A 25,915-nucleotide genomic window follows, 5' to 3' on the forward strand; every position below is an offset into this window, starting at 1 on the left:
GGACCTGGGGAAGGAAGGTTAGAGTGTTATGTAGAAAACTGGGAAATGTTACACATGGACCAATGACTGTATTTTACTTTTGACTGTAAACCACTAACCCCCCGATAAAGGAAAAAGAAAACCACTGCCCAGTCACCTGTCTCACCTGGTTCTCCTGTCCGTGAGGTGGGGCCACTCACCTTTCCTAACTGTCCTCACACTGACAGACAGCTCCTTCTTTGGTGAACGGAGAGCAGTGACAATATATCCTCGGATCGGTTCCAGTTCTGCAATGTTAAAACACCAGGAGAAGCAAGCGTCTGTACTCTTAATGCAAAACATCGTTACGATTGCTAGGACCACGCAGGGCTGGGACGGCAGAGTTAAGGGCAGTAAAGCACATGAAGGGGTAGGAGAGCCCGTGCCTTGCTCCTCCTGCTGTCAGGGGGCTTAGAGGCCAGACCACGCACACTTCCCTGGGCCTCCCAGATGTCCTTTTCATTTGGGTAAATGACACTTTGATCTACACTGATGCTAACTTGTACCTTGATAAATCAAGAATCATGCAAAAGCACTAAGAGTAAGATCCCTGGAGCCCCACTCCTGGGAAATAACTGCTGTGTGTGACTACTGACCCAGAACACTGCTGTTCAGTCTTAACCTCTCTTCTTTATTTACGGTCATGATCAGCACACCATCTCATGTCCTCCTCTAACATCAGCAGCTTCCTGTTTGCTGTTAAAAACTTAGCACGGCGCTGACTTCAATGCCTTTAAACCCCACCCCACGGTGTGCTCTGACCTCCTCAGTCACCTCTAATTGCTGGAGGCTTCTGCTGGTTTTAAAATCTCCGCACTTCATGGAAGGCTGATGTCAATTTCTTAGACTTTTATCTTGTTCCTAAGAATTTCTTTTTTTTTTTAAGTCATAGAACTTTTTATTATTGTTGTTGTTGTTGTTGATGTTGTCCTTGTTGGATAGGATAGAGAGAAATGGAGAGAGGAGGGGAAGACAGAGAGGGGGAGAGAAAGACAGACACCTGCAGACCTGCTTCACTGCCTGTGAAGCGACTCCCCTGCAGGTGGGGAGCCGGGGGCTCAAACTGGGATCCTTCCACCAGGGATCCTTACACCAGTCCTTGCGCTGTGCACCACGTGCGCTTAACCCACTGCACTACTGCCTGACTCCCCTTAAGTGTTTCTTTAAGGCATACTCTCGAGTGTCATTTTTTGCTATGAAAACTTCCAGCAAATAATCAACTCTGTAGAAAAAGTTAAAAAGAAGAAGAAGAAGAAAGAGGGAGAGAGAGAAGACCAGTCACTTTATTCACTGTTGCAAGTGTTCTTCTCAAGTAGCAGAAAGAACTCCTTTGGGGAAGACCTAGGAACAGAAAGAATGACTTTCCGTGTGAAGATACAAGTCGAACTTGCTTTTAAGCTAATGGTTAAGCTACTGTTTAAGCTAATGGTTAAGCTACTGTTACACCGGGGCTGGTGGTTGCACCTGTTACAACGTGCAAGGACCAGCGTTCCAGCCCCCAGTCCCCACCTGAAGGGAAAAGCTTTGCCGGTGGTGAAATAGGGCTGCAAGTATCGCTGTGTCTCAATTTCTGGTTGTCTCTATCCAAAAAATAAATAAAGATAATAATAAAGATATTGCTATCTTACTTCTTAACCTGGAATCTATTAAATCCAAAAAGAATCAATGTGAGAAACATAATATTCCTACTTAAAGGGGAAGAATCTGGCTACCCACATCTCTGCACTTCATCAGGCTCTCTGAAAAGCACAGGACCTGCGGAGACAGGCTGGCAGACACAAAGGGTCTCCCAGTCTCACCCTTCTGTGTCCCTGTGTGAACGCAGAGCTCTGGGAAGCCAAGCCCTTGCCCAGCCCTTGCCAAAGATGCCCTAGGGAGTTACAGAAGGGAGGCTCAGTTCAAATGCCCCATTGGTTAAACTTGTTCTCATTTTATTTTGACAGATTAATTCATAGTTTTCAAACACAAGCAGACAGAATAATAAAGCGAGCTGGGTTTCCGTCTCTGCGTGCCTACAGCTACAAGTAACTACTAATCATTCCGGAATCTGTGTTTTGTTTTGTTTTTGCCTCCAGGGTTATTTCTGGGGCTTGGTGCCTGCACTAGGCACTATGATCCACTGCTCCTGGAGGCCATTTTTTCCATTTTGTTGCCCTTGTTGTTGTCATTATTGTTGCCATTAATGTTGTGGATTGTGGATGTTGGATAGGACAGAGAGAAATGGAGAGAGGAGGGGAAGGCAGAGAGGAGGAGAGAAAGACAGAAACCTGCAGACCTGCTTCACCACCTGTGAAGCGACTCCCCTGCAGGTGGGGAGCTGGGGGCTCGAACCAGGATCCTTACTCCGGTCCTTGCGCTTCATGCTCTGTGCACCATCACCCAGCCCCCTCAAGAATCTGTTTTTAAGAGACTCCCCCCATCAAGAAGTTTCTCAATAGTGATGTTAACACAGCAGAAATTAGAACCACAAGCCAGTCCCTCCACTAGCCACTCACTTCCAGGGAAACCCCAGGAGAGACAGAGCTGCCTAACTGTGCAGGAGGTGCTGCCAGGATCAGAGCAAGCAAAGTCACAGCAGATGTTTTTAATATATTATTTACTATCAGATAGAGACAGAAAGAAACCAAAATGGGAAGGGAGATAAGAGAGGGAGAGAGACAGAGAGACACCTGCAATCCTGCTTCATCACTTGCAAAGCTTCCCCTCTGCAGGAGGGGACCTGGAGTTTGAACCCGGGTCCTTGCACATCGTAGCCTGTGCACTTAACCGGATGCACCCCTGCCCAGCCCCGGTGCGAGCATTTCTAACTAATAGTCATGTCCTCAGATCCTGCAGCTGGTTCCCTCCAAACTGAAGGGCACAACACCATCACCACTAACGGTGACAGAGAGGTATTTACTGATGTAGTGGGGAGAGCTCAGGGTGGGGGGTGGCACATGAGCACATGTCACAGTGCGCAAGGACCTGGGTTCAAGCCCCCGGCCCCCACCTGTAAGGAGAAAATTTCGTGACTGGTGAAGCGGGGCTGCAAGTGTCTATCTCTTTCCCTCTATACCTTCCCCTTCCTCTCAATTTCTGGCTTCTCTATCCAATAAATAAATAAAGAGTTAAAAAAATTTTAAAAGGAGAGCTCTTCAGAACCCCCTCTTCAGACAGTCTTCAAAAAGAAGAACCTCAACTCTGTCTCTAAGGAAGGGCCACCAGTTTTGCAAGGAGTTTCTTGGGCCTTGTCTTCACAGGAGGAAGCCCCAAAGTCGTCCTTGGCCAAATCCTGTAAAAGGAAAGTTAAAACAAACACCAGAAAACGTGAGGAGAGGAGAGGGCATTCCTTATTTGAAGGGATGAATTCAAAATGAAGTCTGTGAGAGAGCTGGAATAATGGCAGTTAGCAAGGACAGGTAGGAGAGACCGTCACACTTCTTTATTCTGAATTTTATTAGTGACAGTGTCAAACTGTAAGGTCACAGGGTACAGTTCCATTCCATTCCCACCACCAGAGCTCTGTGTCCCCACTCCCTCCAGTAGAAACTGCAGTGGTTCTCCCAAGGTCACAGTGGGGTTGACTATTATTTCTATGACTATATTTGGATATACTTGAACATTTTTTTCTATGGTCCTGCCTTCTCTTCCTTCCTAAGTCACACCTACACCTATTGCTAATTCTGAGTATCCCTCTTTTTTTCCTCTTTTCTCTCCAGGTCCTGATGGGGTTAGAGTTCAGAGCCCTCTCAACATCTTGCCCCTGACATTTCTCCCTCTCTGGGAGTGTGGACCCAGGATTACTATGGGGAGCAGAAGGTGGGAGTTCTGGCTTCTGTCATTGCTTCTCTGCTGGACATGGGTGATGGCAGGTGGGTCCACACCCCCAGCCTGTGTCTGTCTGTCCCTAGTGGGGCAGGGCTCTGGGGAGGGGAGGCTCCAGGACACACTGGTGAGGGCGTCTGCCCAGGGAGGTCAAGATGGCATCATGGCAGCATCTGCAACTTGGTGGCTGAAAGGCATCAATATAAAAAGCAGGACAAAATGACTAATGAATAGGAACCAAAAAGTAGGAATAGAGCCGATGAGAATAGGGAACTTAGGGTAGAAAGAACTGAGGAAGTCTATTTTAGGTATGTTCCAAGGGGTCCATGACTTTTGTAGTTTTTGCTTGAGTTTGCTATCTAACATGGAGGTGGACAAAAATATTGTCTGGGAAGATGAAGTCACAATTGAGAACAGGGCTAGAAAACTGGATTAGGGAAGAGAATAGCTCCCAAATCTTGAAAAAAATCTATGAATAAAATTAAATGTTTACCCCATCTACCTGGCCCAGGGCCTGTGTCTATTCACATCCAGCACAGGAACCTGTGTGGCCTCTGAGTCCCTGTCAGTCTGAGCTCACAGTCCATGGTCACAGCTGGAACATTCTAGGCTGCTCTCATGTCAGGACCCGTCTTCCTCGAGGGGCAGAGCAGGCTGACCAGCCTCCCTTCAAAGTGGGGAGTCCCCACCATGGCTGCTCTGCAGTGAGGGCAGGTCCTGGAGAGGCCACAGGAGGGCTTGTGGTGATGTTCTTGATGGAAGTGACCAGTGACGGTGGAGAGAGGGAAGACCTCTGTTAGAGGTCTAGGCCCATCATGTCTGTGTGGGAATCCAGGGGTTCCCTGAGCAGAGCCCCAGATGATGGGGTAGCCTGGTGTTGACTAAAAAGGCCACCACTGAATGAGTCTCTTGCCCTTATCCAGCTTTGTAGTCTTGTCTTTATCTGATGAGGTAAGACTCTCTCCCTGTTATTCAAGTGCTGAGTGTCATTTGTCACTCCGAAACGGTATTAGGTATTAGGGTCTGCCTTCTTTAGGCCTTTCAGCTAGATTACCAAGCTTATTAGGTCTGAGTCTGATCAGTTACAGGGTTTGTGATGCCTTCTCTAGGCCCTTCTACTGGGATTCCAGGCTTGTTGGGTCTACTCATGGAGGGGTACTGAGCATGTGTACGTTGAGGCATATAACTGCCCTTTGCTTATGGAAGCATGTGCATCTGAGCCCGGTGCCCTAGGCCCTCGACTGGGTCTAGTATCTGTGCTGTGTCAGGCAACTTGCCATCTGAAATGGAGCTAGGTGCCCCCATGTGTCAGGAGAGTCTCAGCAGACGGACGAGCTGGGAGCTTGACATCTCAGGCTTGGCCCCTCTGACAGTCACACTTGTACTTGTGAAAAGCAACTCTAAAGAGTCACTGAGCTGTGGGCCTGGTGAGCGGTGCTAAGGTGACACCATTTAAACCAGCTAGACCACCCACCACTTGCAGATTAGAGTTTTTCTCCCACACTGACACATTTATTCAGTGCTGTTAACTTTTCTTTTGGGCTCTTGAGCTCTGGGGAAAAAAAAAAGATTCTATGGAAATTGGACTAGAAATGAGATATCTGGATTCCAGAAGCAGTTCTGTCAGGACTGAGCTGGAGTTTATCTTCACCTTTGTGTAAGAGGGAAACACTGCAGACTGTCTGGGGGCCTTTTCAAGTTCAGTTAAGTGTGTGTTAATCCACACTTAATCCACTCTGCCTGGCATTATAGTGGCTGCAAGATGGAGAAACTTGATCCTGCCCGGGAGAAATTCCAAGTCTGCGTGGTGGGAGGGTGTGTGAATAAATGATCCCAGTCGTCTATGGGATGAGGACTCCAAAATCAGCTAAGGGAGCAGGACTGGTTGGTCAGGTTTGCCTGTGGATTAAGAGGGCTAAGCTCTGTGCCAAAGCAGTGTGTATGTGCCATGTTGTATGAAGAGGCTTGGACACAACACATCCCTGACTCCCTAGCCTGGAGCAACAGGGAGGCCATATTTCTGGGTGTCTCAAGGTGCAAAGGCGCTGAGCCCTTTTCTGTATTTATGAGGCTTGGAGAGTATACGACCTGCCCAGACCCAGGGTCCTCACTGTCCTCTCTGATCGCACCATTTGATGCCCTGAACAAATTAAGGCCAAGGCTTGACTCCTAGTTGCCCAGCCCAGCCCTGTCCTATCCTCTCCTGTCAATGTCTCTCTGTGACCCCATCCTCAAACCACACCTTAGGAAGGCCTTATCCCCTCCCTCTTCCTCTCTCAGCATTCCAGTATTTGTTCATTCCTGTTTGTTCTCTTTTCTAAGGGTCGACCAACTCTACCCACCACCCAGTCAACATCCCAATTCAGCCACCCCTGACATTTACTTGCACTGCTCCAGAGACCTCCTGGGCATTCTCCCTACTTCTCTAGAATACAACCTGATCATAAGGCTCCCCTGCTTGAGAAATGCAAATAAAGACAACAATGAGATACCACTTCACTCCTGTGAGAATGTCACACATCAGAAAAGGTAACAGCAGCAAATGCTGGAGAGGTTGTGGTGTCAAAGGACCCTCCTGCACTGCTGGTGGGAATGTCAATGGGTCCAACCTCTGTTGAGAACAGTCTGGAGAAGGCTAGAAATGGACCTACCCTGTGACCTTGCAATTCCTCTCCTGGGGATAGATTCTATGGAACCCAACACACCCATCCAAAAAGTTCTGTGTACACCTATGTTCTTAGCAGCACAATTTGCAATAGCCAAAACCTGGAAGCAACCCAGGTGTCCAACAACAGATGAGTGGCTGAGCAAGCTGTGGTCTAGATACACAGTGGAATACTACTCAGCTATTAAAAATGGTGACTTCACCGTTTTCAGCCCATTTTGGATGGAGCTTGAAGGAATCCTGTGAAGGAGATCAGCCAGAAAGAGAAGAATGAATATGGGATGACCTCACTCATAGACAGAAGCTGAAAAATAAGATCAGAAGGAAAAACACAGAGCAGACCCTGGACTGGAGTTGGTGCACTGCACCAAAGTCAAGGCCTCTGGGGTCAGGGAAGGGCTCAGGTCCTGGAACAGGATGGCAGAGGAGGACCCAGTGGGGGTTAGAGTGTGATGTGGAATACTGGGAAACGTGTCACATGGACCAATGACTGTATTTTGCTGTAGACTTTAAACCATGAATTCCTCTGAGAGAGAGAGAAAAAAAAAAAATAAAGAAGAATCCCCTGCTTAAGACCTTTTCACGTATTGCCCTCTCTTCCTACCTGTAGTTCTCCTTGGGGCTGAGAAGCCTGTGACTAATTGTGTCACACTGGAGCCTCAGCGCAGGAAACCCATCCCTCCCCTCAGCTCCAGCTTCTGGGACTTGTCTTAGCTCCTAGAACAAAAACTGTCCTCCCTGTCCCTGTCGCTGTCCCTCTCCCTCCTCCTTTACCTCTCTCCCCATCTCCCTCTCTCTCTGCCTCTCTCCCCCTCTACCTCTCTCCCTTTCTCCCCTTCCTCTCCCTCTCTTCTCCCCCTCCCTCTCTCTCTTTGCCTCTCCCCCCCCTTCCTCCTCCTTTCTCTCCTACTCCCTGGGTGTTATTCCTGCATCTGGGACTCTATCTTGGTTCCTTTGTAAAAGCTTGTGCGACCTCACTGCTCCCTTTCACTTCTTTCCTTGCAAGGTCTGCAGTGTCTGAGTGTGACTTGCCTCTGCTGCTCAGATCTTCTCCTCTGTGATCCTTTACTCTTAACTCCCTTTGCTTATAGTCTGTGTTCCAGAGAGCACGTTCTGTTCTGCAGTCTGTAACTTTTGTTCCCAGCCGCAGAGTTCCCGGCACTCGATCGCTTGATGCAACTGTAAGAATATTTCCTAAGCATCTGCCGACCTGGTCTCTCCTGCAGGGCCAGCACATACCTCTCTCCTCTGGTTCTCTCCCCTCCTTGAGCTCACGGTCTGCTTCTGTTTGATTGTAGAACTGGCTTCACAAGAACTCGCATCCATTGTGTGACCCTACAGTGCTGTGCCTCCATGCAACATCCAGGTCAATATGAAGGAAAGGCAGAAAGAAAGAGAGAAAGACAGGAAGGAAGGGAGAATGGGTGGCTGTGCACATGGCTGAGGGCACAAAGACCCGGGTTCGAGCCCCTGGTCCCCACATGCAGGGTGAAAGCTTCACAAGTGGTGAAGCAGGGCTGCAGGTGTCTCTCTGTCTCTCCTCTATCTCCCCCTTCCCTCTCTATTTCTGGCTGTCTCTGTCCAATAAATAAAGATAATAAAAATAAATCTAAAAATATCTTTAAAAAGAAAGAGAAATTATTTCATTTGAGTTGTTCATCTTCCATTCATACTTTTTCTAAGTAGACACTTACATACTCTTGGGGATGTGACTGACGTCAAAAGTCTAAGCCGGGGGACAGCATCATGCTTCTGCAAAACAGCTTTCATGCCTGAGGCCCCGAAGATCCCAGGTTCAAGCCCGAGCACCACGAGAATCCAGAGCTGAGCAGTGCTCCGGTCTTCCTCTGTGTGTCTCTTATTAAAATAAACCAACTAGCAGACTCACTGCTGCCCAGGCACTTTCAGAAAAGGAGAGAACTTGGTGTTTCCTCGGGCCTGGTCCCGAAGACGGCGTCCGCGGAGTCCCTGACCTCTTCCCACTCGCCTGTCCGGCCGCCGTTTCCCTCCGTGGGTGAAGGCCCACCTCCTGAGACTGTGGCAGTTCTGGCCGTGCCAGCAGTGGGCACAATGCCTGAAAGCAGGAGCTGAGAGGCTCGCTGAAAGTCTGGGAAAAAACTGCTATAAAATCTCTGTTTTATTGCTTTTATTTATTGGATAGAGACACCAGAAATCAAGAGGGAAGGGAGAGATAGACAAGGAGAGTCAGAGAGACACCTGCAGCCCTGCTTCACCACTCTCGAAGCTGCAGGTGGGGACTGGGGGCTCGAACCCGGGTCCTTGTGCACTGTAACAGGTGCGCCACCATCCAGCCCCTAAATTCTCTTTCTGTTGAGACTGGCAATGAAGTTAAAAACCAAAATAAATGATTGGCTGAAATGGGTTTGAAATGATAAATCTTCAGGCTCCTGGTGGAAGCCCACATCTGCATCCCAGCATCCCAGTGGGTGGCGGCTCTGATGGCAGCCGGCCTGCTCTCACCTTCATGGTCAGCACCTTGATGGACTTAGTTTCTAGCCGATCAACTTGTGCCAACCCCAGTTTGAAACTGATAAAAGCTGGGTGTTGTGGGACAGGTCTTGGGGGACCCAGCCTGTAACCCGTTGACGTAAAATAAACCTAACTCCCTGCCCTCCATGCGGCCTCAGGCCTCCTTCTTTGGTGATTTTTGAGCGATATTTCGGGATTTTTTTTATTTCACAATTTGAGAGCTTGTTTGGAGGTTCTAGCCGGGTAGCGCAGCTACTCGTATACCCTGGACTGAAGGCCGGTTCGTCTCTCTTCGGGGAAGGCTGTCCTCTTCGAACAGCGCAGCACATTGACGCACATGGAGGGCAAGGGAGGAGGGGGACACCCGCCTAGGTGGCCAGATCAGCTGAGTCAACCCTGGCGATCAGTGGGGTGACAGGTGTCCCATCCCGGTTGCCCTCACATCCGGGTTCACAGTTTGATTCTGCAGCAGGATTTCTGATAAGAGGACAGGGAATCTGGGGGCTGTAACCAGAGGGAGTCAGACAAGGCCGCTGTGCTACATGGCACAATTTTCACTGTGATTTTCACTGTTTGTCTTCTTGGTCATTTACTGGATTATTAAATGGAGGTGATGCAAAAATAAAACATTAAAAGAAAAGGTATCTTAAAATAAATGAAATAAAAATCTAAGCCTCTCCTGCAGGGCTTCTGCTGGCCCTGGCCACAGGACCAGGCAGCTGCTTCAGAGCAGCGAAGAGAGAAATGTCAACTGCAGAGGCCGCAAACAAAAGGCCAGGGAGGAGGCTTTCTCCCGCTTTCTTTCCTCCCCTTTACCAGCTGGAGAGCGCCCCCGACTTGATTAGCAGCCTGATGAGGCTCTAATTAATACCCCAATTAGGTGCTTTGACATTAGAACTGGAAAGGGATGAAACTGGGGGGTGAAGGTGGTGGCACTTTGCAGGGGACCACAGGCCAGAAATGGGGGTGGCACTCCAAGACTGAGGCAGCAAGACAGACCTTATCCTTGTAGGCGGAGGACCCTACACTGTGTTTCTGGAGCACACGGCTTAGCCCCTTCCACAGAAAGTGTTGGCAGGAAAGGCACAAAGAAACACTGGCTTGGATCCACCTGCCGACACCCATGTCCAGTGGAGAAGCAATGACAGAAGCCAGAACTCCCACCTTCTGCTCCCCATAAAGAATCTGGGTCCATCCTCCCAGAGGGATAAAGAACAGGGAGGCTTCCAATGGAGGGGATGGGACAGGGAACTCTGGTGGTGGGAACTGTGTGGAATTATACCTGTTAATCTTGTTCATCATTATTAAATCACTAATGAAAGGAAGGAAGGAAGGGAGGGAGGAAGGAAGGAAGGAAGGAAACACTAGCTTGCAAGCATGGAAAACAGCTGGAAGCCTTCTTCCACAGGCAGAAGGCTAGGTGGTGGTGCAACGGGTAGAGTGCACGTGTTTTAGTAGCAAAGACTCAGGTTTGAGTCCCCACGTCCCATCTTCAAGGGGAGGCTCCTTACTCTTGGCAGCCGGGAGTGACATACACACAGCTGGTTAGCAGCTGCAAACCGCCTGGGACAAACACAGCAGAAGCCAAGTGCTTTTACTTACTTGCGCAATGGTTTACTTGTCTATTACGAAGCAGGAAGAGAGAGACCAGAGTCCCGCCCGCTCTGGCGTGTGGTGGTGCTGGGACTGCACCTATGGCCACTCTAGGCACTTGGGCAAGCGGTTCTCAGCTGTGAGCCCCTCCCAGTGGCCGAGAATTTGCTCATCTGAACAGACTGGGGGCATGGAGTGGGCTGAGCAGCCAGGTTACAGGCCCATAAAAGTATAAATTAAAGACTTGGGAATTGTTGCTATTGGATAGAGACAGAGAGAAATTGAGAGAGAGGGGGGAAATAGAGAGGAAGAGACACCTGCAGACCTGTTTCACCACCTGTGAAGCGACTCCCCTGCAGGTGGGGAGCCGGGGGCTCGAACTGGGATCCTTACACCAGTCCTTGCGCTTTGTGCCACCTGCGCTTAACCTGCTGCGCTACTGCCCAACTCCCTTAAGGCCTGGGAATTTTATGTCTCAAAGCCACTCAGGTCAAATTTCAACTATGCAGATTTCACCTCAGTTACAGAAGAAAGCTCTGTCGCCCAGAGAGTATAAAATAGGGAATCATTTGGTATGGCTCTCACAGACATGATTTGTTACATATAACAAAAAGATTTTGCGGACTGGCTCATCCAGGAATTAATCTCAGGGCCTAAGTATTAGAACCTTACCCTGTCTCTGGAAGGGCCAGTCTATTGTTAGTTTGGGAATGAACAGAACTGAAGCCACTACAAAAAAAAAAGAAAGAAGAAAAAAACAGATTTTTCTAAATTAAGAGGGATGTGTGGATTCTGAATTAGAGGAATATATATGGAGGTCTGGGTCAGCTATAAACCCTGGGTCTGAGGACCTATGCAAAGATCCGGGTTCAAGCCCCGCAGCTCCCCACCCACAGGATGGAAGCTTCACAAGCAGTGAAGCAGGTCTACAGGTGTCTGCCTTTCTCGCTCCCTCTCTCTCTCCCCTCCTCTCTCAGTTTCTCTCTGTCCTGTCCAAGAAAATGGGAACAATGGCAGCCAGGAACAGCAGATTCATAGCACCGGCAGCGATAGCCCTAGAGGCTAATAAACAAACAAACTTTACACACAAGTCAAGGTCATTCCATAAGCACATATTCACTCTGTAATGAATGACAAATGCTATTTCCTGGGGCCCAGTGGTGGCACACCTGGCTGAGCGCACCTGTTACATTGTTCAAGCCCCTGGTCCCCACCTGCAGGGGGAAAGCTTCACGAGTGGTGGAGCAGGGCTGCAGGTGTCTCTCTGTCTCTCTCCCTCTCTATCTCCCCCTCTCAATTTCTCTGTCTCTGTCAATAATGAATAAATAAAACTTTAAAAATAAGTAAATAAATGCGGGTTCCCTCCCCCCCTTTTTCTTCTGCAGCATCTTTCCCTCCTACTAGACCCTCTTCTCCCCCCAAGAACCACACTTTCGAACTCTTAACTTTTGAAGTGAGGAAATAACTCGTCACTGACTTAGAATCCCAAGCACAGGCCACCAGCATGTCTAAGACAAGTCCTGGAAGCTGGAGCCGAGGGAAGGGATGGGTTTCCTGCGCTGAGGCTCCAGTGTGACACAATTAGTCACAGGCTTCTCAGCCCCAAGGAGAACTACAGGCAGGAAGAGAGGGCAATACGTGAAAAGGTATTAAGGACTTGTCTTAGCTCCTAGAACAAAAACTGTCCTCCCTGTCCCTGTCGCTGTCCCTCTCCCTCCTCCTTTACCTCTCTCCCCATCTCCCTCTCTCTCTGCCTCTCTCTCCCCCTCTACCTCTCTCCCTTTCTCCCCTTCCTCTCCCTCTCCTCTCCCCCTCCCTCTCTCTCTTTGCCTCTCCCCCCCTTCCTCCTCCTTTCTCTCCTACTCCCTGGGTGTTATTCCTGCATCTGGGACTCTATCTTGGTTCCTTTGTAAAAGCTTGTGCGACCTCACTGCTCCCTTTCACTTCTTTCCTTGGAAGGTCTGCAGTGTCTGAGTGTGACTTGCCTCTGCTGCTCAGATCTTCTCCTCTGTGATCCTTTACTCTTAACTCCCTTTGCTTATAGTCTATGTTCCAGAGAGCACGTTCTGTTCTGCAGTCTGTAACTTTTGTTCCCAGCCGCAGAGTTCCCGGCACTCGATCGCTTGATGCAACTGTAAGAATATTTCCTAAGCATCTGCCGACCTGGTCTCTCCTGCAGGGCCAGCACACACCTCTCTCCTCTGGTTCTCTCCCCTCCCTGAGCTCATGCTGTCCTTGCAGCTCGGAGGTAAACAGCTGAGGCTCAGCTTATCAGAACAGTCTAAAGCGAAGGCTTGGGAAGAAGGGCTCATTGCCTTCATTATTTCAGGGCTTTCAAAGAATCTCTTTCCTTGCCTCTTGTCACAGGACTTGAAATGGTAGCCACTGCTTCCTCTCTGCTCTCCGCCTCCATCGTGAGTCTCCACAATAGCTCTTATCACAAGACGGGCAAGTGTTTGTCCTCACTCAAGGGCAAACACAGCAAACAGAATCATTCACACAATTCAGAAGCTTTTGAAAACCTGACTGGGAAATCCCTGGTTATCCTAGCAAATGACAGGCGTGCCCATCCTCCTTTAAAAAGGCATCTCTTAAAAAAAAATACACACAGTCAGTTTGAAGGGCTATTGACCCAACAGCTCTTGGGAGTTTGCAGACAACTTTTGGGAAGAGTGGAGGAGGCTACCGAGGTAAAGAGGGGCAGGGGGCCGGGTGGGGACACACCCGGTTGAGCGCACACGTCACAGTGCACAAGGACCTGGGTTTGAGCCTCCTCTCCACCTGCAGGGGGGAGGCTTCTCGAGTGGTGAAGCAGGACTGCAGGTGGCTCTGTATCTCTCCATCTCTATCCCCCCTTCCTCTCAATTCCTGTCTATTATCTCGATCCAATAAATAAATAGAGATAGGGAGTCAGGCGGTAGCGCAGCAGGTTAAGCGCAGGTGGCATGAAGCTCAAGGACCAGCGTAAAGATCCCGGTTCGAGCCCTCGGCTCCCCACCTGCCGGGGAGTCAGTCGCGTCACAGGCAGTGAAGCAGGCCTGCAGGTGTCTGTCTTTCTCTCCCCCTCTCTGTCTTCCCCTCCTCTCTCCATTTCTCTCTGTCTTTTCCAACAATGACATAAACAACAACAATGATAACTACAATGATAAAAACAACAAGGGCAACAAAAAAGGGAACAAATAAATATTAAATAAATATAGTAAAATGAAAACAAAAAGGAACAGGAGTATTAAAGAGTGCCTGCTTTTAAGGATGGGGGGCAGTAGGCAGAGGGGAAGGCCAGAGATGTCCAGAGCATCAGTGCCACTGATGCCCCATGCCTACAGCAGACTGTTCGGTGCCCACCTCTCTCCTGAGTGCCTGGGGTAAGCCACCCAGTCTGCAGCTGCATATTGGGCGCTGGTACTCTGCATCTGTGTGAATCAGAAAGCCGAGACTCTGGGACAGGAGCCACGGGGTCAGGGAATCACCTGGGAGGAGCTGCAGGTCACGGGAGCTCCGAGATTCATGCCTGTATCGTTGCCATGGACATGGGACTCCCTAAGAGACCATCCTGAGACAGAGCTGTAGGAGAGAGAGGGCTGGGCCCAACTCTGACACCGTCTTCCCAGACAATATGTCAGCAGGTTGGCTGTCGGGCTCAGACGAAAGTTAGTGCCCGGGGCCCCTTGGAACATACCAAAAATAGACCTCCTAGCTCCTTGCCACAGAAAGACCCCAAATCTCATCTGCTCTATTCTTATCTTTATCCTAGCTTTTATTTATTTATTTATTCCCTTTTGTTGCCCTTGTTGTAGTTATTATTGTTGTCGTTGTTGGATAGGACAGAGAGAAATGGAGAGAGGAAGGGAAGACAGAGAGGGGGAGAGAAAGACAGACACCTGCAGACCTGCTTCACCATCTGTGAAGTGACTCCCCTGCAGGTGGGGAGCCGGGGGCTCGAATCGGGATCCTTATGCCGGTCCTTGTGCTTTGCGCCACGTGAGCTTAACCCACTGTGCTACCGCCCGACTCCCATCTTTATCCTCTTATCTTTAGGCTCCTGATTATTTTTTCTGCTTCATATCTTAAGGCTTTTCAGCCACCTAGCTGCAGATGCTACCATGACTCCATCCTGACCTCCCTGGGCAGATGCCCTCACCATGTGTCCTGGAGCCTCCCCTCCCCAGAGCTCTGCCCCACTAGGGACAGACAGACACAGGCTGGGGGTGTGGGTCCACCTGCCAACACCCATGTCCAGCGGAGAAGCAATGACAGAGGCCAGAACTCCCACCTTCTGCTCCCCATGAAGAATCTGGGTCCATACTCCCAGAAGGATAAAGAACAGGGACACTTCCAATGGAGGGGATGGGACATGGAACTCTGGTGGTGGGAACTGTGTGGAGTTGTACCCCTGTTATTCCACAGTCTTGACAATCATTATTAAATAACTATAAAGAAATAAAGAGAGGAAGGAAGGAAGGAAGGAAGGAAGGAAGGAAGGAAGGAAGGGAGGAAGGAAGGTGGATCAAAGTGTTTCCATGTCCCACGTGCTGTGAGTGGTGGCCACAGGATCAGACAGGAGGAGAGAGCTGCTATCCTGTCAGAGCCAGTCCTCCACCCTTTGCACTGGAGCTAAGTGGTCCTCAGTGCAGCTGCAGGGAGGCTGGCTGGCCCACAGAAAGCTGTCAGTCACCAACAGCCTCAGGGCTTGAGGAAGGGGTGCTCCTCAGTCTGTAAGGGCTGGGACAGAAACTGTTTAGCAAGAGTGAAGGGAAGGGTGGTTCCCACCACAGTGCCCTGCGGGCTTTGGCCCCAAGTCTACGGTTGTCTCCTGTACTCAGTCACTTGCTGGCTCTGCTGACTGATGACTTGCTGGAATTCTCTGAATCTCTATCCATAAAATAGGATGATAAATGTATTTCAGGAGGCCGGGCGGTGGTTCATTTGGTTAAGCACACATATTACAGTGTACAAGGATCCTGGTTCAAGCCCCTGGCTCCCACCTGCAGGGTGGTTACTTCACAGGCAGTGAGGCAGGTCTGCAGGTGTCTGTCTTTCTCTCCCTCTCTCTGTCTTCCCTCCTCTCTCCATTTATCTCTGATTGATTGCCTGCGGTGCCGGTCGGCCTATGTTAATACGGACGCTTTGAAATCTCTTTAACAATTCCTGGCCTGTCTGTTAATTAAGTGTGCCTGCGACCACTGAGTGCAGCCAGTCTGAGACCATACCTGAAAGAGAAGAGCTTTTCCAAATGTGTGGGAGAGAAGCAGCCTTCACAAAGCCTCTGGTCGTCAGGGAAGTCACGTGCTGCCAGCGGTTTCTGTAAATAGGACATTAGTGTGAGTCAAGTCTCAGATAATGGTGCCTGATCAGTGTCCCTGATGCCAACAGAGGGTCTCCACACTGCTGTTCTAGCCTCTGTGGGGGCAACAGCAATGGAGACTCAACAAGTTAGCTGTAAACTGGTGGGTTCTTAGGTGATTTCTTATTTTTGACAGTTCTTTGTTGCTTAAACTCGCACCTGGGAGTGGTGGAGCTCAGACACTGGTCTGCGTCTCTGAGCACCAGCGTTTGTCCTGGGAATGGCCCCTCACCCTCTCTGCCCACAAGCCACAGGCATCTGTACTCACCCCTGGCTTAGGTGGTCCTCTTTCTTTCTTTTTCTTTCTTTCTTTCCTTCTTCCATTCTTTCTCTCTTTAACAGCTGTTTCTTTGACTAAGAACAGGCAGTGGTGAACCTCAGCTGCCAGTCTCCCAGTTGGGAGCTGGCTGCCCCTGAATACAACATTTCAGTCCCAAGAATCTCCCCCTCACCCCCTTTCTGTCCGAGAGCCACGCACGTCTGTACTCACCTGTGGCTCGGTGAGTTTCTAGAGAAATCCTGGTCGCAACTTGCTGAGTTTTCGGGTGACTTCTGTTGCTTTTCCTAGTTTACCGGGGAGAGCGAAACATGGCTGCCTTTATTCCCCAGCCAGCCTCCGGAAGTCCCTGCTCTCAGCCCGTATCCGGCCACCTCTCTGCTGACACGTGTGTCCACACTGCGCCATTCACAACACCCAGGTGTGGAAGCAGCCTAGATGCCAGTGGCCTTAGTAGAATAATGGAGGGTGTCCGTGAAATCGCAACTCAGTCTGATTAATTCTGCTTGTGTCGCGTCCTTCATGCCATTTCCCTCAACACCCTCAGCTTCTGGAGAGCAGGGGCCTCGGCCGTCATATTCTCATTTCTCAAGGACTCGGCATGATGCCTAGTCCAAGTCACTTAGAGTGAAAACATGTTTGAAACTACTAAAAGATAAATATCATAATGTAAGTCCAGAAATGGAACACAGAGTGTTCTGAATGAAAAGAAGCAACGAGAAAGCCAAGATTTTAATTTTTTCTCCCTCTCAGCGTTTTTATTTACCAAGTCATGAAGCAGAAGCCAAATGTTCCATTTTAACATCAACAATCTTGAACCTCCCAGATTAATTCAGAGGTTGGAGTATAGCTCCCAACCTGCCAGGGTAGTACTTACAACAAATGACCAGCCACATGAATCCTTTCCAAGGAGCAGCAAATAGATGCAGCGCAGCCTGGATGCCGTCTCTGGCAGGACCAGCCTCACCTCGGTTCTCCCCGCGACTGGCGGGAGCCTCTGGAGGAGGCCTGACCTGGACCTGTTGGGAAGTCGTGAGCAAGTGGTTGAGCTTGGCAGGGCTTGACTTGAGGGGACATCCATCCTCCCCCCCTGCCCCCCCAAAGCACCCTACATTCCATGTCCCTTTATTATTTAAATCTCCCGCTCTGTCTTACAAATGACTAAAGGTCTCCTTCCAAAATCCCCATAGGATATTGCTAATTCCAGCCTGCTGAATCCTTAGCAATGGTTGCTAGGGAGGTTCTACCTTTCCAGTCCCTCCCGTTTTTCTCTGCCCCTCTCCTAATTATCTATGGATTGTGAAGCTACTTCCAGGACAGGTTTGGCCCTTCTGGGTCCTGCGGTAGGGGGAAGGGGGCATGCAGGGGGAGGCAGATGCCGGCCATTGCGGTTTTTGGCTGCCCGTGGCTTTAACCAGGTGCCTACATGCTGGACTCTGGGGCGCCCACCTGAATAAAGATTTGTATTGCTACCACCACCAGCTTGGTTCCTGGGTTATCTCTCTCTCCCTCGACGCTAGCCCACATGGACCCATTTGACGTTTCTTAAGTGGTTGTCACGAGCTACAAACAGAAATGAGGCTTCCTAAAGAAGCCACGCCAACAACATGCTTAAAGCAACACAGGTATTTCCTGGTCTCGCTGGACCCCCTGCAAACATCAGCGCCCAGTCAGGCAGGGCGGGACCACTCCTCCAGCAGCCTCACAGCTGCGGAGCCCAGGCTCAGAGAAGCTAAGGCAGCAGTTTGCTCCCCTCCACTCACAGAGGGGCCGAGCCTGAGTGAGTGTCCGTCTGTCAGTGCAGGTGTGCAGAGTGGACCCACTCAAAGGTCTGGTCTGTTCCACAGCCGTCAGGACTCCACGGCCCTTTGGGGTTTTGTGTCTTCCAGGCCTGCTCAGGGCCCCAGTTTCCCAGCCTCCATGTCCTGCATCACCCCCCCCCCCGCCCCAGGACCCAGACCCCATTGCAACACAGGAACACCACCCTCACCCACCTCAACAGCCATGTCTATGGGTGGGGGGAGGAGCGGGTGGGACACGGAACTCTGGTGGTAGGAACTGTGTGGAATTGTGTCCCTATTATCTTACAGTCTTGTTAATAATTATTAAATCACTAATAAAAAATAATTCTCAGGTAGTCCTAGCATGGAAAGGACGAGGCCACGGAGATATCTCATCCTGTTAGAATGCATACCTTTCATGCGTGAGACCCAAAAGTTGCAGGTTCGATTCCTGACGCCACTTTATATCAGAATTGCACAGAAGTGCTCTGGTCTCATTCTCTGTGCTATTTCATTTTCTCTTGTAATTTATAAATAAATATTTTAAAACATGGAAAAGGAGACAAGGGCATAACACAGTGGTAGTACACCAGAGGCCCCAGGTTCAATCCCCGGGCCCATCGTAATAAGACAGAGCCAAGCAGTGCTCTGGTGTTTCCCTTTATCTATCTCTCTATCTCTGTCATGGGAAGAAAGAAAGAGAGAGACAGAGAGAGAGAGAGAACTTGGGCATGCTGGGAAAGCTTCCTGGAGGAGGAGACTCTTGAGCTAACACAGGAATGACCCAGGCTGAAATCTCTGCTGTGCCATCTGCTGACCGGCACATCCTGGACGGCTTGTTCAGTCCATCTGAGTCTCCCCTCCTGCAACTGGAAACCAGGCTCACAGGGCGTCCTGATCCTTGTGGGCCTCCAGTTTCCGCAGAGCAGGCGCAGGCGCAGGGTGGGGGGAGACGTCTACTGGGCATCTGTCTGGATCTCTCTGCAGACCAAGTCTCTCCTGCTGGCGCCCCAGGCTCAGCTGAGTCAGGCGGCTCTGTTGTCTCCACGGGTGCAGGCCTGTGCAGAAGTGGCTCGGGAAGCCTTGTGCTGGGTAGAACAAAGGCGGGGGCAGTGCAAGGCCTCATGAGGCCCAGGGAGGCTCTCCTCCCATCTCCCTGCCAGGCAGCTCAGTGCTCACCTCATGCCCACATGGACAGGGGGTGGAAGGGAGGGTCATAGAGGCACCCCCACGATGCCTGGGGAGCAGCAAAGGTCCTGGGCCCTGCAGGACTCCGGGCAGCTTGCTTCTCCCAGGGCCAGGGTGAAGGAGTGCACACGGCAGAGACTCCCATAAATCTGATCTCCTGTGACCCTCAGTCCTCTTGCCTGTAAAATACTCAGACAAAACCCAGGGGTCTCTGAGCCTGCTGGGGGGGGGAGGGTTGGTCCACAAGGGTCAAGTCCAGGGCCTCCTGCACGCGGGTGCTCAGCCTCTCAGTCATCTCCAGCCTTGGGAGAGAGACTTGTTTTCTTAACTCGGGCACCCAGCCGCAAGAATTTTTTTTACCAGAGCACCATTCGGCCCTGGCTGGTAGTGGTGCAGGGGCTAGAACCTGGGACCTTGGAATCTCAGGCATGAGAGACTGTTTGCATAACCATTATGCTATCTACCCTCCGTCCTGCAGTACTTTTTTAAAAATACCTTTTATTATTACTGGATAGAGACAAAGAAATTGAGAGGGGAGGAGAGAGAGATAGATAGATAGTAGATAGATATAGATAGATAGACAGACAGACAGGCCAGTAGCCCTGCTTCACCACTCATGAAACCTTCCCCTGCAGGTGGGGACCGGGGCTTGAACCTGGATCCTTACACACTGTCATGTGATGCAGCTTCAGTTCTTGGGTTTGGAGTTCTCAGGTCGTGCCAGCATGGACAGGCCCAGCCGCTGGCCAGCTCCGCTGCTCCCCATGAGTGAGCGCTGCAGTTAACCCCCACGGTGCCGTGCTGACCTCGCCAGGGTGCCAAGTGCAAGGACTGAGGCTCTTTTTTTCCTTTTTGGTCCTCAGGGTTATCTCTGAGGATCAACGCTGACACTCGGAATCCACTGCTTCCAGCAGTTATCTCTTCCTTCTTCTAATTTCAATTTTATTGAGTAGGATAAAGAGGAGGGAGAGACAGATGCCTGCAGATCTGCTTCACCGCCTGTGAGGCTTTCTTTCCCCTGCAAGTGAGGGCTCAAACCCAGACCCTCGCTCATGGCAATGTGTGCACTCAACCAAGTGCGCCAACGCCCGGTTATGGAGGAGGGAAGAGGGCTCCTCCCCTTCCCCACCATGTTCACAGAGGACAAATCCATCTGTCACGTCCTGAGGAAGCCAGGAAGCAAGAGGCTTGGTATTCGAGAGGCCCAGTTGGTAGAAGAAGGTGGGGTGGCACAGACAGCCAGGCAGTGAGCGCCTTGGTGGTGCCCTGCGACACCCTGGCAACCTGCAGGGCTTCTAGATGGATCTTGACGTGCTCTGGTCCCCACTGCTATCTCGTCCACCATGACTCAGAGGCACAGAGGGGCCGAGCAAGTCTCACAAGGACACACGGCCTTTGGCCAGACCAGGCGTCCAATCCAGGATGGTGGGTTCTTTTTTCCAGTCTAGAAGTCATTCAGAAGCAAACAATAATACCCCACAGCCTCCTCTCCAAGGACAGAATCCATCCGCATGAATCCGTCTTTCCGGCTTTGGCAGGAATGCCCCACCTCTTCCTGCTAAGCAGACGCAGTGCCTGCGGCCAGGAGAACAATCACGATCATCAATAATCAGCATTTCACACTTGGAATTCCCCCCCCCCCCCCCAGCAGCTGCTTGGAGAAGCAGCCACTGTATCAGCCCGTTTGTCAGTCCACAGGCTGTGAGCCACCTGCTGTTGGTGACTCAGGCCCCTGCCCCAGGCGCGGGGGGGGGGGGGGGGGGGGGGGCACGGGGACACACAGAGGAAGAAGCTGCAGGGACCAGGGAAGCACTCAGGGGAGAAGCTGCCAGTCACAGTCTCTGGGTCATGGCAAGTCACGGCCACTGTGGGCACTGCCTCTGCTCTTTGAGCCTGACAGAACAGCAGGGCCTCAGTCCTGTGAAGCCAGAGTCACTGGCTGCTTTACTGCGCTGAGAACAAAAACCTCTGAGCCTCAGTTCCCTCGCCCACAAAGTGGGAGCAGTAACAGTATCTGCCTCATAGGCTTGATGGGGAAATACTTTGGGAAATGTGCTTTGTCTTTTTTAAAAGTATCTTTATTTATTGTGGTCCGGGAGGTGGCTCAGTGGATAAAGCACTGGACTCTCAAGCATGGGGTCCTGAGTTCAATCCCCAGCAGCAGACGTACCAGGATGGTGTGTGGTTCTTTCTCTCTCTCCTCCTATCTTTCTCATTGATAAATAAATAAAGCTTTAAAAAATATATCTTTATTTATTTACTATTGAGTAGGGACAGAGAGAAATTGAGAGGAGAGGGGGGAGACACAGAGAGAGAGAGAGTCAGACACCCATAGACCTGCTTCACCACTTGTGAAGCTTCCCCCCTACAGGTGGGGACCGGGGGCTTGAACCTGGGTCCTTGTGCCCTGTGATGTGTGTGCTACCCAGGTGTGTCACCACCCGGCACTGCTTTGTGCTAAAGACAGGAGCAGAGAATCTCTGGGGCGGGGAGGACTCCTGCCGGGAGGTACGGACACCCAGCATGGCCTTTCCAGTCTGGCAGACCAAATCCCAGTCACCTCTTGGGAAGTGCAGGGCTTGATTTCAGGAGTCTTCACACTCCGCTCCTCAGGTAACACACCTGCAGATGCTCAAGTCCTTCCAATGCACCTTCTTCCCCCTTCTCCATGGGTTGAATCTATAAATACAGGTTCTGTGGAAAGTAAGAGAAAAAAAAAACCACATTTAGGTGGGTCTGTGTTAGTCACACCTGTGTAAAAGAAACCCACGTGTGTTTGAATGACATGGACGCAGTGACCCGTGAGTGTACGCCACGGGTTAAGCTCACGCAAGGAGCTGGGTTCGCGTCCCTGCTCTGCCCCTGCAGGGGGGCCCTTTAAGAGCAGTGAAGCAGGTCTGCAGGCATCTCTCTCCCTCTCTCTGCCTCTTCTTCCTCTCTCAGTTTCTCTCTGTCTTGTCAAATAATAGGAAAAAACCTCATGTATACCTGCATCTGTACCACTCAAATCTGTGTTGTTCAAGGAACCACATGACAGTTGTGGGGGCCGGGTGGTGGTGCACTGGGTTAAATGCACACAGTGCTAAACACAAGAACCCACGCGAGGATCCAGGTTCAAGCCCCCGGCTCCCCACCTGCAGGGGGGAAGCTTCATGAGTGGTAAAGGAGGTCTGCAGGTGTCTCTCTGTCTCTCCCCCTCTCTGTCTCTCATCCTCTCTCCATTTCTCTGTCCTGTCAAATAAAATGGGGGAGGGTGGCTGCCAGGAGCAGTGGATTCACAGTGCTAGCACTAAGCCCCAGCAATAACCCTGGGGGCAAAAAATAAAATAAAAAGTAATGCTTGTTACACGCACTGTTAATCTTTATAATAAAGATGATTTGAAGTGATGCAGTAACACACTCAGACCAACCACACCACATTCTCAGTGTCAAGTGATAGATGATTGTTGCTCCCTGTGCTGCTTCTCCTAATGACGCCAGCCTGCTGTTTCCGCCCGCCCACCTGGGCCAGAGTCCTGCTCAGGCACAGCTTGGATAAAGACTAGGGAAGCTAGCAAGGGAAGGGAGGGGATACAGAACTCTGGAGGTGGGAACTGTATGGAATTGCACCTTTCTTATCCAATAGTCTTGTCAATATTTCCAGTTTATAAATTAAAATTTAAAAAAACATACAGGTGACCTAAATTATTGTCTGGGGAGATGGTGTCATTGTTGGAAAAAGGACTAGAAATCTGGATCAGGAAAGAGAGTAGCTCCCAAATATGGGTAAAGTATATAAATATTGTTGACTGTAAACCCCACTGATGTGATCTGGGGCCCATATTCAGCACAGGAGCCTGTGTGACCTCTGCATCCCTGTAGGTCTGAACTCGCATCGCATCTTGTGGTCATGGCTGGGACATTTCAGAATGTGCTAAAGGGCCCCTTGGAATAGACCTGAAATAGACCTACAGCTTTCCCAAAACTGATCCCAAATCTTCATCTGCAATATTCTTCCCTTTAGGTTCATGATTCAACTATTTGCTCTGCTTTATAGCTTAACTCTTTTTCAACCACCAGGTTCCAGATGCTACCATGATGCCAACCAGACTTCCCTGGACAGACAACCCCACCCATGTGTCCTGGAGCCCCGCTTCCCCAGAGCCCTGCCCCACTAGGGAAAGAGAGAGGCAGGCTGGGAGTATGGACCGACCTGTCAACACCCATGTTCAGCGGGAAGCCATTACAGAAGCCAGACCTTCCACCTTCTGCATCCCACAATGACCCTGGGTCCATGCTCCCAGAGGGAGAGAGAACAGGAAAGCTGTCAGGGGAGGGGAGGAGATGCGGAGATCTGGTGGTGGGAATTGTGTGCAGTTGTACCCCTCTTATCCTGTGGTCTTGTCACTGTTTCCATCTAACAAATAAATAATTTTTTTTAAAAAAAAAAGAATTTTGTTCCATACTCTCAGAGGGATAAAGAATAGAGACGCTTCCAGTGGAGGGGATGGGACAGAAACTCTGGTGGTGGGAGCTGTGTGTGGAATTGTACCCCTGTGATCTTACAATCTTGTTCATCATTATTAAATCACTAATAAAAATGAAAAAACAACTACTCAAGGTCTGACCCTGCTTGTCCCTGAACCCACGTATTTGTCACACAAGCTCACAGTCTGTGGCCTGTCTTCTTACCCACGTGATTGTTCTGTCAAGCAGAAAGAAACGATGGTTGATGTGAGCAAGGCTTGGGCCTCCACTCACATTTGGGTGGCGATGGATGGAGCCTGCTCTCCTCTGGCCAAAGCTCATGTGACAGCAGCAGACAGCAGTCTCCTCACCTCAGCTTCAAGAAGACGCCACCCAGCCCTCTGATGGCTACTCTCTGCAAGAGACAGAAGGATGGGCAGCAGTCACTAGGAAGTGAGCAGACATGGGGACGCGGGCTGTTCTCGGGGGTCTTTCTTTCTCCCTCTTGGTCCTCGTCTTGGCTGCTCCATAATGACCAGACGTCCTCACAACTGTTCTCAGGCTTCTGATGGAAGACCCAGTCGTGGGTAGAAGGACAGACAGAAGCAGCTGAGGGAAAGCACCAAGTCCCCACCACAGAGATTCATTCTTAATGTTATTAGTGACTCAACATCGATTCATAAAGTCGTAAGACACAGGGTCCCACCACCAGGGTTCTGGATCCCCACTCCCTCCACAGGAAGCTTCAGCAGTTCTCCCAAGGTCACGGACATGGATTGACTTTTATTTCTACAACTCTCCGCCTATATTTTTATATAGTTCCCCATGGTTTCGACTTGTCTTCCTTTCCTTCACGTACTACTACTTCCAAATGTCTTTCCTACTTTCCCTCTTCTGTCTTCAAATCCTGATGGAGTTGCGGTTCAGAGCCCTCTGGGCATCTTCCCCTGACATTTCTCCCCCTCTGGGAGGATGGACCCGAATTCTTTATGGGGAGCAGAAGATGAGAGTTCTGGCTTCTGTCATTGCTTCTCCACTGGACATGGGTGTTGGCAGGTGGATCCACACCCCCAGCCTGTGTCTGTCTGTCCCTAGTGGGGCAGGGCTCTGGGGAGGGGAGGCTCCAGGACATATGGGTGGGGTCATCTGCCTGGCCACGGTAGAGATTTTAGAGGTTGTCCAATAGAGGGTTCTCAGGCAAGACACAGAAAACAGACCACCCTGCCCTGGTTTGCATTCTAGAGATTGATCACTGAAGCTGTGGGATGGACCCCTTGTTCTGTCACGGACTTGCTACTACTCTTATTCCTTCCCCAGACAAACCCCAAAGCCGACCTGAAAGTAAGGTGGTTTTTGCAACCCGACTGCCATTTTCTTGGGTTCCTGGCACCTGAGGTGAACCCACATCCTTTGCAGTGGCTTTTGAGGTATTTGCTTCTTTCAGCCAATCTTACGAGTTCTTAGCACTTTTACACCTCGTCCTTGGCATTTAAGAAATGCCGGTTGGGAGTCGGGTGGTAGGTAGCACAGCGGGTTAAGCGCATGTAGCACCAAGCACAAGGACCAGCATAAAGATCCCGGTTCGAGCCCCGGCTCCCCACCTGCAGGGGAGTCGTTTCACAGGTGGTGAAGCAGGTCTGCAGGTGTCTGTCTTTCTCTCCCCCTGTCTTCCCCTCCTCTCTCCATTTCTCTCTGTCCTATCCAACAACAACAATAACTACAACAACAATAAAACAATAAGGGCAACAAAAGGAAATAAATAAATGATTTTAAAAAATTAAAAAAAGAAATGCCAGTGTGCCCCTCCCCAAATGCTATGTATAAATCCTCATCCTATTTTGACAGTGCTTGGAGGCCGCCCTCAAGGGAGTGGTCAGGGCTAAGTAACGCCACGGAGACGGGGCTCTGAGTCTGCAGCTCTGATGGTCATGTGTGAGGAGGAGAAACTGTGAGCATGCAGACCAGGGCCAGCTGACAGCAGCGGGGTGAGGCCTCTCCTGTCTCTCCTGCCTCTCCCTGCCTCTCCTCCCTGCCTCTCCTCCCTGCCTCTCCTCCCTGCCTCTCCTCCCTGCCTCTCCAGCTTCTGTTTCCAGAGTGGTGAGAAGCCTGCTTGCTGCCATCATGCCGGCCTGAGGCACCTTATTACGGCAGCACCCGTGGGGGCCAGTGCCCTCCCTGGTCTCTCCCTCCACGCGTGAGCCACAGCAGTTTAGTCCTGTCATTTAGTGCGTGCTACCCCCTCACTAGACTGTGAAGTGTGCAGCCCCTCCCCTGCACCTGGGTGTGTGGCGCACAGTAGGTGCTCAGAG

General features: G+C 50.6%; 1 protein-coding gene across 1 annotated transcript in view; it reads right to left on the bottom strand.

Annotated features, from left to right (window-relative positions):
• Positions 1–15,946: 15,946 nt before the first annotated feature.
• The window catches only part of DDOST (dolichyl-diphosphooligosaccharide--protein glycosyltransferase non-catalytic subunit), a 321,069-nt gene continuing 311,100 nt past the window's right edge, over positions 15,947–25,915 (bottom strand). Inside the window, exon 12 of the mRNA XM_060200899.1 lies at positions 15,947–15,958. The gene's annotated coding sequence lies outside the window, so the exon portion shown is untranslated. The remainder of the gene's footprint in view (positions 15,959–25,915) is intronic.

The sequence above is a fragment of the Erinaceus europaeus genome, chromosome 11 (genome assembly GCF_950295315.1).
Source record: "Erinaceus europaeus chromosome 11, mEriEur2.1, whole genome shotgun sequence".
Taxonomy (NCBI): Eukaryota; Metazoa; Chordata; class Mammalia; order Eulipotyphla; family Erinaceidae; genus Erinaceus; species Erinaceus europaeus.